General features: G+C 40.4%; 1 protein-coding gene across 2 annotated transcripts in view; it reads right to left on the minus strand.

Moving 5' to 3' along the window:
- The window catches only part of ANK2 (ankyrin 2), a 613,918-nt gene that overhangs the window by 445,035 nt on the left and 156,228 nt on the right, over positions 1–12,655 (minus strand). The gene's annotated exons all lie outside the window — the stretch shown is intronic.

Here is a 12,655-nt window from a genome sequence, read left to right on the forward strand (position 1 = left end):
CGGCGTAATGACGTCACGTTGCCATAGCAACGTGACGTCACATGACCTTGCAGCGTCATTTTGACGCCGTGTTGCCATGGCGCCGCAGGGAGGAAGCCGCCGGAGCCACGGTAAGTTAGGTTTACAGAGGCCCTGCAGCTCCCCCGGCACTTAATTTAAGTGCCTTCGGGAAGCGCGCGGGGCCTCTGTAAACCCCGCGCCCCCCGTCGGCAGTGTCGCGCCCCCCCTGGGGGTCGCGCCCCACAGTTTGCGCACCGCTGCAATAGTGTACTGTGTAAGGAAAATTAAACCGCCCCAATCAAGCCCTAAAGTTCTCCTCACTAGAACATTCAGAAACTTTAACCCACAACAGTTTCTGGCTGACCTTACCAACTGCCCATGGCACAGAATCGATTTAATTCCCGACCCTGATTCTGCGCTCGACTATTTCCAATCCGAGTTCTTAAAACTCTGTGATACCCATGCTCCACTACGCAGAATAAGGGTACGGGGTGCCCACCTTCCATGGGTTACACCTGACCTTATAGCACTCTACCAGTTCAGGGATGCCTTGTGGAAAAGCCACAAAGTAACTGGCACTACCAAGGATCTCAATCACTACAGATGCCTGCGGAACGTGTGCACAAGGCAAACAAGGCATGCAAAAGCACAATATTACTCTGAAAATCTCCACCAGAATACATCAAACCCAACTAACTTCTGGAAGGTTATCAACAACATATTCCAGCCTTCTAACCATCAACAGCTAAGTAATATCACTAAGGGCGATATTACTCTGACAAACCCCACGTCATTGCAAATGCATTCAATGATTACTTTGTGGGGTGTGCTACTAACTTATTAGCGAAACGCAGCCCAAACCACAAACCTGAATCTCATCCTGGGAGTACCGCTATAGCCCCACCTCCTCCCAACACTGCCCACAAATTTCAATTTGGCCCAGTATCCGAAGAGGAGATTACACAAGCGCTTCTCAAATTAAAACTAAGCAGCCAATGTGGACCTGACTTACTACAATCTAGGTTCCTAAGACATGGTGCCCCAGCAATTGCCAAACCAATTGCTTCCATAGTCAACTCTATCCTGTCTGCAGGCCATATCCCTAAGACCTGGAAAGCTGCCAGAGTTGTCCCAATCTTCAAAAGTGGGGACAAAAACACTGTCTCAAACTATAGGCCAATCTCCCTTCTCCCAATCCTATCCAAAGTCATGGAAAAATGTGTCCACTCCCAATTAAGCGATTACTATAACAAGACAAATTTCCCTAGCCAATTCCAATCTGGCTTTCGCCCCAAACACTCTACCGTAACTACCCTGCTAAAAGTTTGCAATGAAATCCAGTGTGGAATGGAACGGGGTCAACTCACTGGTGCAGTATTCCTAGATTTTGCAAAGGCTTTTGATACTGTTGATCATGCTATCCTGCTTAACAAACTCCAGAGCTCTGGAATAGGGAAGCATGCTTTAAACTGGTTTCAGTCCTACCTATCAGGTAGATCCCAACATGTGTCCATCTCTGGCTCTAACTCTAACCCCCTGGACATCACCTGTGGTGTCCCGCAAGGCTCTGTTCTGGGACCCCTACTCTTCTCAGTGTTCATTAATGATCTTCCCACAGCTTGTCAGGAAGCCTCAATACACATGTATACAGATGACACAATCCTATATGCACACAACCATAGCCTCTCTGACCTTCAACACATACTTCAGTCTGACTTTTTCAGACTCGAAAACTGGATTTCCCAAAACAAACTGTTTTTAAACACTGACAAGACTGTAACAATGGTATTTGGGACCAAGACTAAATTTTTAAAGCTTCCAGCGACTGAGCTCCATATTAGAACCAACACTAACACCACCCTAACCCCTGTCACTAGTTGCAATGCATACAATTGTACATTATTTCTAACGTGATCCGCTTATAATGCGATGTGATTCTTTGGACCCCAAGCACAGCGTTATAAGGGGGTTGAGCTATATATATATATATATATATATATATATACGAAAAAAGAACAGAGAGCGCACACCCCATAGCGTAAAATTGTACATTTAATAAAAATAGGGATTGGGGGAGGGAATAAGAACACTCACAAAGGTAGTAAATAACAAGTGATTTGTGATAATATCACCACCAACGAGGTAAGCACCGTCCCGGATCACAACGACAGTCCAAAAGGAAAGTTCCTGCTGATTCACCAGTAAGAGTTCATCCTCTATTAGTCCCGCAGATGGTAAGCCGCGTGTCTACTTCCAATGTAGCTTACGAGTAAAACAACCTCAATACAGCTCTCTGCACGCTCCGGCCGTAAAGCGTACACTTGCGTGATGACGTAGTGTTGTAATTTGCGTACCCTGGCGCGTTTCGTCACACTAGGCGACTTTGTCAAAGGGAAACTGAAACTGGTGAATCAGCAGGAACTTTCCTTTTGGACTGTCGTTGTGATCCGGGACGGTGCTTACCTCGTTGGTGGTGATATTATCACAAATCGCTTGTTATTTACTACCTTTGTGAGTGTTCTTTTTCCCTCCCCCAATCCCTATTTTTATTAAATGTAGAATTTTACGCTATGGGGCGTGTGCTCTGTGATCTCTTTTCGTTTCTATAGAATCATCATTGGAACTGGTTCTTCATTTGAGAGCAGCCGTGGACCCCTGGACTCTATATCTGTTCTGTTGAAATTATCAGGACTCAATTAAGGGTTGGACTTTTGCACATGTTTTTCCTAATTGGAATTCATGCATTTACACTCTTTCTTATGTATTTCTAGAGTGTATATTCTTTTTTATTTGTTTATTCAGCTATTGTGCACTACACTAACAGAATTATTCTATACTACACTGGCTAGGGCATAACCTCTAGAACTATTAATTTTCACTTTATTATAATTATTCATTATTACACACATTTATACACACCAGTTCACAAGTGGCGCTACTTATTTTCTTATATATATATATATATATATATATATATATATATATATATATATATCTTTCAATAACTCAACACAGACATAAAAAATAAAGGGCAAGAGAACGGGGGGTGGGGGGAGTACCTGGGTAGCTACCTTAATCACTCTTCGTTAAACTTCTGTCTTAACCATATAGAATCAAGATTAAACTTGTATATTCAAGTCATCTCGTCTCTTCTCTCCTTTTTGCAGGACCTTCCTTTCCCACAGGATATATCTCTTTTGACCCCATGATAATACACCTTCTTTCCTCTAGGTATATATTTTATATTGGTAGATCGCCAGTGAAATCTGGCGATTTTTAAAAAAAAAACGTTCACTGCTTTTTCCACGTCTTACCCATATCTTAAATTATTATATTATTTTCCCATTTTTCCAGCCACGTGTCTTTCTGTGTGATGAATTCCTGCCAAGTCTGCTGCTGCTTTTATATAATCCTTTCCATGCTTTTACAAAATGTACCTGTATTCCAAATTTCTCTAGTGAATGGAAAAGGTGTTCCCATGTTATTAGATCAAAAGCTTTCTTGCATCTAAACTTAGAACAAAAGTTCTATCATTGCCTTTTGTTTTCTTTCTATATTGCATTGCAGCTAGCACTTTCCTTATATTGCTTACCAAGTTCCTCTCTGCTATAAAGCCTGTCTGATCCTCATTGATAATATCCAGAATAATCTCTTTAAGCCTACACTATTTGCTAGTAGTTTCATGAAAATGTTATATTTTAAATTTAGCAATGATATCGGCCCTTCCCGTTGTATGCATCACTTTCTAAATGCAGCTTTAAATAATCTGAAACCTATTTTCCCCTTAATAAATCATTACACATTTTTGTCAACAAACGGTGCTATTTAATTTGCCATAAGTTTAAAGAATTCTGAAGTATATCCATCAGGCACCAAAGATTTGCCGTTTTTCAATGTCTTGATTGTTTTCTTTACTTCCTCTACTATAGGCTTTTTCAGTGTTCAACTGTGTTTGTGAGACCTTGGGTGGTTATAAGTCTCGCCAAAAATAGTTCTTTCTGCTCTTCATCTATTTGATTTTTACTATGTACATTTTGGTAAAATTCTTCATACACATTTACTCTCTTCCACTGTGTTTCATAATTCCATTCTTATTTTTTAACCCTGTAATAGTCATCTGGGATCTTTCGCCATTCAGCATATTACTAATAAATCTACCTATTCTATTCCCAAATTTAGCAAATATGAATTTTTGTACTTTTGAGTAATATAGCTCAACCCCGTTATAGCTCCATCTGCTACAACGTGGATCCGCTTATAACGCGGTTTGAGCCTGGCCCTTGATTTAGAACATCTCCTACCTTTCTTAACTCCACTGGCAGCACCATGCAACTCCCACGGCTGAGGACGCCACCCAGCTCCCCTGACACCTGTTTACCTAACACACGTGACTGACCCGGAAGTGGCGCAGCGCGAATGACGCCAGCTGTGGTTTTTTTTTTTTACATATACTGTATGTATTCTATACCATGCTTTATTGCTAATGGACAAAATAAACATGAGCGAAGAAACACACACACACCCACCACAACCCTCTGCGATGGCTGACCCATGGAGTCGGATCCCCAGCACCCTGCGAAGCTGCTCCGGGTAAGTCCTGCGTGGGGGTGCCGCTGTGTTGCCGGGTCTGGGACAGCTGGGAGAGTTATCCCAGCTCTACCCCTCTGGTGGACGCAGAACCCCTGATCGCGGCCATTTTTTTACCCTCGATCCTCATTATAACACGTCGCATTATGGGGACCCCAAACACTGCGTTATAACCGGGTTCAGCTGTATCCCACTTTCCTTTGCAGCACTATATCAAACTCTTATTTTTTCCCCCAAATAGACCTTTTTTGCAGAGCTGGACAGATGTGCTTCATATTTAGAAAATGCTTTATAAAGTTCCTTGTAAACCTGTAGATATTTTGCTGTTCATTTCTTTTTGCCAGTCTACAGTATACGCAATCAGGTTGCCTCTTAACACAGCTTTTGCCGTGTCCCAAAACAATATCGCATTATCTTTGTGCTGACCGTTATTTCAGTCAAAACTCTTCCCACATTAATATAATTGCTTCATTTTTCAATATTAATCGAAAACGTTGGGTGCCTCCATTTTGCACAGCTCCCTTTCTTTATTTTATGAACTTGGTCAAATCTGATGGGAGCATGAGCTGACAGACTTAAAGTTTCAATTTCTGAGGTTGTTATTCTTTCAATTAGATTTGCTGACACTAGAAAATAATCTAATCTAGACAGCGTAAAATGTGCCTTTGAAATACAGGTAAATTCTCGCTCCAGCGGATACAATGCGCTCCATGCGGCTTCTAAAGTAATTACATTTTTAATTGAGGCAATCCCGAGCACGGGTTTGATATACCTATGTCTTTTTTCCCCCACTTTTTCTGTCTAAGTGAATGTCTAATCTAATATATTAAAGTTGGCTCCCAATACCATTTTATTTTAATTGAATTTGCTAAATTTATCAAAGAAGGCTTTACAATAAATTGTTGGTGCATATATGTTACATAATATGATCTTTTCTTTTGCCAATCCTGTTTCTGTGATTATATATCGTCCCTGGGGGTCTATTTCTTCAACTAAAACTTCTACCTCCCAATCCTTTTCTGAGTAGAATTGCCACCCCCCTTGCTTTGCTGTTAAATGAGCAGACTTGTACTCCAGCCATTTCTTAGTTTTCTGTGTTCGAAATCAATCAAGTGTGTTGCCTGCAGGAAGATTACTTCTGCTTTTTAAGAGCTGCAAGTGTTGTAGAATTTTTGTGTCTCTTACTTGGAGAGTTTATTCCCCCCACGTTCCACTATATTAATCTGGTCTTCAGACATTTATTCCCAACTACCTTTTTGATTTTTGAAGAGAAGCTAGTTACTGTCCCGGCCAGCTTTATTCTAAAGCTTGCCGGGATAAATGCGGGTCTTTTCTCCGATTTGAACGGAGTTTCCCGCGTGGCTGCCGCTTCAACAGATAAGCGCTAATGGTGCTTATCATTGAAAGCTCTCCATGGCGCGGGAAAACTAAAAAAAAAAAAACCCGCGGAGAAAGCCGCATTAGGTTAAAGGCGGCCGCCACTGTATCTTCATCCTTGTGTTATCACCATTTCCGTAACTCTGATAGTTTCATTGCTACCTGGGAAGGGGATGGGAAGATAAACAGGGAAAATGATACACAAAACCAAATATACCTTAAATTGTGCAGCATAACTGCGTCCATTTCTACTTTCGATTTCCAACATTTTACATAATAAAACCCTGTGTGAGAATTAAGAATATCTTCCCACATATATGAGTACTCACCATTTTTTAGTCATATTCCACTGCCGTAATTTTAAACTTGAAGAGTTGTAGGTCATCGGGAAGCGCAAGCCATGTAAAACAGAAGAAATATTCTGATGATGCAATAAACGTGATAAATGTGTGAATTAATATTCAAGACTCAGTGTGCAAAATACTCACAAACATGGAGTGAGTGGTGTTCACATAAAGGTATCTTTGAATGGCAGCCCGTCAGAGATGGTGCTCTCAGGGGAATAGTAAGCTCTAGTGACCTTAGTGGATAACAAAAGAACCGGACATAGTGCAGACTGTATGGAAAGTTTATAAAAGGTAAGTGTACAATGCACTCACAAGGTATTAAAAGTATACAAGCGTTTAGATCTCGCGAAACGGATCCCAGCAGTGGAAAGAGTGATCTCTCTGCCTCCCCTGTGTCTCAGCGTGCGTGTCACTGATGCGTCTCACCCAAACCGGAAACCGGAAATAACGTCATCCGCTCACAGGGGCTCCGGTCGCTTGTGGATCTTACAGGTCAGCGTCACTCTACGCGTTTCACCGCACTCGGTTTCTTCAGGAGTGTTTGCTGACTGATTCTTTACAACTAATATACGCTAAGCTGAAGTCCCATTGGTTGTAGCTTAATAGGGTAATAGCATAACGTTATCTTGATTGACTCAAATAAGATTGGTACATATTCAGAGCATACAATATTAGTCCCACATCGAACATATGTGGGTCTCCAAAGGTATATAATATTTATTTATTCAAACATACACAATTAATTAAAAATTAAAAATGTATAATATTAAAATGAGGTTTAAAAATTAATTAACCAGTATAAACAACAAGAGATACTTAAACAATAGGAATGTCTAGCTATATAATCAGCTAATTCTAACGACTATAGATGAAGTAGGTGGGACAATCTAATGAGGAAATAGAGAAACACAAAGTTAGGATAAATTACAGAAAGGGTTTGATGTCAAACTCCAAATTTAAACCAAAAGGGGAAATGGTTTTCAGTTCGAACATCCAAAAGGATTCTCTCTTGATGAGAGCTAAATTTCTATTGACCCCCCTCCAATGGGGCATAATCTGTTCTATGGCTTTAAAGGAAAAGCTAGCAGGATTAGAATTATGTACTGATAAAAAATGATTGGAAACACTATGGGTAGTAAATTTCCGTTTTATATTGCCAAGGTGCTCCAATATACGTATTTTAAGTGGGCGAATGGTCTTACCAATGTATTGCAGACTACAATCGCATTCAGCCAGATATATAACAAAATTGGATCTACAATTTAAATGCTGTTTGATGTTGTATGATTTATTTGTTACATTCGATTTAAAACTTTGGACTGTTTTAGAACTATGCTGACAGGCAGTACACATTTTGCATTCATAAAACCCTTTAGGGGGATCTAGTCAAGTGGAAAATCTTGCTACAGTATTTTTCAAAGCACTTGGGGATAGATAGTTTTTAATATTTGGTGCTTTCTTATAAACCATCTTAACTCTATCTGGTAGATTGGCATAACTGGGCGCGAATTTGGTCCCCATGGCGGTCCCACAAAGTTGTAAATAATATACATCACTAAACCAAAAGAAGTTCTTACTATCTATTGATGGCCATGTAGGAAGATCAATATATATGGTCTTGGCCTGGACTGGACGCGAATTTGGTCACATGGCGGAGATACATAGATGACATCATCTACGTTTGGAAGGGCACTTTGGAGGATCTGGATATGTTCCTCATATATTTGGATACGAATGAACTTAATTTAAAGTTTACATCCACTATTAGCAGCTCTACTGTAAACTTCCTAGATATTACTATCTATTTGGAAGGTGGCTCCATTAAAACAAAAAACTACTTTAAAGATGTGGATGTCAACAACTACATACTACAATCCAGTTGCCATCTCAACAAGTGGATTACAAACATCCCATATGGGCAGTACCGCAGATTAAAACGCAATTGTACTGATAACCAATTATTCGAGGAACAATCCACTGTGTTGTCTAGGAAGTTTGCAGAGAGACACTATAAAGATGATGTTGTCAGACATGCACTGGCTAAAACTAAGGATACCCCCAGGGAATCGATGCTAATCCCCACCCCAAAAAAATGTATTGAGAATGGTACTCTACAAGTGTCCTTTATTACGCAGTACAATAAAGATGCTAGTAAAATTAATAAAATTCTTAATACACATTGGCCGATATTAAAAAATTACCCTATTTTAGGGGAACATCTACCAGATAGAGTTAAGATGGTTTATAAGAAAGCACCAAATATTAAAAACTATCTATCTCCAAGTGCTTTGAAAAATACTGTAGCAAGATGTTCCAGTTGGCTAGATCCCCCTAAAGGGTTTTATGAATGCAAAATGTATACTGCCTGTCAGCATAGTTCTAAAACAGTCCAAAGTTTTAAATCGAATGTAACAAATAAATCATACAACATCAAACAGCATTTAAATTGTAGATCCAATTTTGTTATATATCTGGCAGAATGCGATTGTGGTCTGCAATACATTGGTAAGACCATTCGCCCACTTAAAATACGTATATTGGAGCACCTTGGCAATATAAAACGGAAACTTACTACCCAGATTGTTTCCAATCATTTTTTATCAGTACATACTTCTAATCCTGCTAGCTTTTCCTTTAAAGCCATAGAACAGGTTATGCCCCATTGGTGGGGGGGCAATAGAAATTTAGCTCTCATCAAGAGAGAATCCTTTTGGATGTTTGAACTGAAAACCATTTCCCCTTTTGGTTTAAATTTGGAGTTTGACATCAAACCCTTTCTGTAATTTATCCTAACTTTGTGTTTCTCTATTTCCTCATTAGATTGTCCCACCTACTTCATCTATAGTCGTTAGAATTAGCTGATTATATAGCTAGACATTCCTATTGTTTAAGTATCTCTTGTTGTTTATACTGGTTAATTAATTTTTAAACCTCATTTTAATATTATACATTTTTAATTTTTAATTAATTGTGTATGTTTGAATAAATAAATATTATATACCTTTGGAGACCCACATATGTTCGATGTGGGACTAATATTGTATGCTCTGAATATGTACCAATCTTATTTGAGTCAATCAAGATAACGTTATGCTATTACCCTATTAAGCTACAACCAATGGGACTTCAGCTTAGCGTATATTAGTTGTAAAGAATCAGTCAGCAAACACTCCTGAAGAAACCGAGTGCGGTGAAACGCGTAGAGTGACGCTGACCTGTAAGATCCACAAGCGACCGGAGCGGATGACGTCATTTCCGGTTTCCGGTTTGGGTGAGACGCATCAGTGACACGCACGCTGAGACACAGGGGAGGCAGAGAGATCACTCTTTCCACTGCTGAGATCCGTTTCGCGAGATCTAAACGCTTGTATACTTTTAATACCATGTGAGTGCATTGTATTACACTTACCTTTTATAAACTTTCCATACAGTCTGCACTATGTCCGGTTCTTTTGTTATCCACTAAGGTCACTAGAGCTTACTATTCCCCTGAGAGCACCATCTCTGACGGGCTGCCATTCAAAGATACCTTTATGTGAACACCACTCACTCCATGTTTGTGAGTATTTTGCACACTGAGTCTTGAATATTAATTCACACATTTATCACGTTTATTGCACCATCAGAATATTTCTTCTGTTTTACATGGCTTGCGCTTCCCGATGACCTACAACTCTTCACGGGATCGAGAGAACGATCATACACTGGGTTACAGCGGCATACATCATATGTTTGTATTGGTATCACACTTTTATATAATTTTATGTAATTTTTATATAATTTTATCACAGTACGATTGTGTTTATAGCAGGTTGTATTATATATGATATTTTTAGAGCGCCACTGTTGATAAGTTTGCTTTCTCCACTTGTAATTTTAAACTTCCCTTGTATATTACACCCTGTGGTTTTTGTAGATAATTATTAAAGATGTATTATTTTTGCTTTTTCCACTCACTGTGACTGGCAGTATAGGATAATATGTATCCTGCATCAATGTTATCCTCCATTTGAGTACTACACATGAGTGCAATTTTTGAGGACTTCTTGTGGTGGAAGGGTTTTCTCCAATCCTTACCTCCTATGTGTATATGGATACAACATTTTACATAACCAATGATATCGATCTCTATTTGAATTTGTTCCTTAAACGCAAAGACCTTTGGCCCTTATCTATTTTCCGAACCTTTCTATATTTATCTAACATTTTATATATATATAAACCCAGATTGGTAGCATACTGTACTAGGGAGAATCTGATACTACTTAGTACCATACAGCTGACCCATCTTATCGTTGTACACTGTCTTTGTGCTGTCTTTCACTCATTGCAGCAGAGGGCTGGGCTCATTCTGTTCTGTCCCCCTTTTTCCTCTCTATTGTTCGGTGATATTGGGAGAGGTGACAGTTCTGCCATCTCACCGGATCACTTCTTGCCCAATGACTGTTTTATCAATTTTCCTGCTTCTTTAGGCGATTCGTAGTTATTAATAATAATAATAATAGCATGTTCTTGTATAGCGCTGCTAATTGTACGCAGCGCTTTACAGAGACATTTTGCAGACACAAGTCCCTGCCCCGTAGAGCTTCCAATCTATGTTTTTGGTGCCTGAGGCACAGGGAGATAAAGTGACTTGCCCAAGGTCACAAGGAGCCGACACCGGGAATTGAACCAGGCTCCCCTGCTGTCAGTCAGTGTCTTTACTCACCGAGCCACTCCTTCTCCTTAGTGCATTCTTCCAAAAATATTCTCAATCTGGCCGGGTATATTAAAGCGAGCTTCACTTTATTCTTGAAGAGAGCATCGCAGCTATGTAAAAAATCTTTTCTCAATTTTGCTACCTCCGCCGAGAAATCTTGAAAGATTAACAGTTGTTTGCTGTCCCAATCAAGTTGCGGCACCTTCCTGACGTGTGTCAATATCCTTAGTTTGTCCTGGAAATTAAGCAGTTTGAAAATAACCGGGTGTGACTACCCCTCGTCTCTAGGTGGCCAATCCGATGCGCTCTGTGTCTGCAGTGGTAGCAGTTTTCCTTCTATTCCCAACAGACGAGTAATTCGATCTTGACAAATGTCAGTACTTTTTCTCCCATTATAAGGTTGTTACGCCTTGATCTATTCTCTAGGTCAGCGGTGCGCAAACTGGGGCCCAGCACGCTTCCCGAAGAAATTTCAATTTAATGCTTGGGGAGCGGCGAAAGCCTCTGTAAGGTCCCTTACCTTTGGCTCAGATGGCTTTTGGAGATGCGTCACCATGGCAACGCAGCGTTAAATGACGCCACGGGGTCACGTGACGCCACATTGCCATGGCGTTGTGATGTCAGAACGCCAGAGCCAAGGTAAGGAGGGGAGAGGGAAGACGCGAGCAAGGGGTGGGGGAGAGTCGGCAGGGAGGTGCAGAGGAAAAAAAATGAGCGCCCCTGCTCTAGGTCATCTATTTTTGTATGTAAAGGGTAGGTAGGGTAGGGTATTTTGGTATGTAAAGGGTAGGTTTTGAGGTTCTGGAGCTTGCTGGGTTATTGCAACTGTTGTTGTTTGGAGGTGTGGCCCCTCCCAGGGTTTAAAGCTCGCCCGACCCACTTTCCAAATAGCAGTTTTATCATGTTCCTGTGTATCACAGACCAGTATGGTTTTTCTCCCTCGAGCAAAAAAAGAGAGGTACATGATAATTTTACAGGTAGTTTAGGACCTGCAAATTGGTCATGCCTTGATGTTGGCTGCAGGCTTTTAATGCTTTGGCCAAAGGGTTTTGCTAAATGACCCTTACTCATGAGCAGATTAGCACTGAAGTATTATACTATATGTTGTGTCACTTTGTATGTTGCGATGGGCCTTTCAGTTTTTGTTTAAATATGTTTGTTGTTTATACTGTACATACAGATGCAGCGGCCATTATCTGACCATTTCTGGAGTTGAAACATGCACTATAGTTTGTGGTGGTCTGAGATGGTCTACTGCAGACTACATGGCCCATCGGATTAACACAGCAGGGGTCTTGTTTTGGCGATTGGTAGGTTGTATATTGCCTGGCATAAAGGCAGCTCATGGCATGGGTGTGTCACCATGCCAATCAAATAGTTTTTTTGGCATTTGTAATGGTTATTTTTTCTACGTAATAGTGTGTTTTATTTTGGGCCTGTTTTTTTTTTAGCTTGACTATTGCTATAGCATTACAGCATGCCCATATTGATATAGACATGCTTTAACCCTGTGCCAATCAATGGGTGGAGGGTGGGGGTAGTTGCCTGGGGAGGGTGGTTAGGCCACCCGGTGTGTATTGGGGGAGAGTGGTTAATCCCTTAATAACTATAGTGGTTACTAACCGCTAAAGTGATTAAGGGGTTA

Source organism: Ascaphus truei, chromosome 1 (genome assembly GCF_040206685.1).
Source record: "Ascaphus truei isolate aAscTru1 chromosome 1, aAscTru1.hap1, whole genome shotgun sequence".
Classification (NCBI taxonomy): Eukaryota; Metazoa; Chordata; class Amphibia; order Anura; family Ascaphidae; genus Ascaphus; species Ascaphus truei.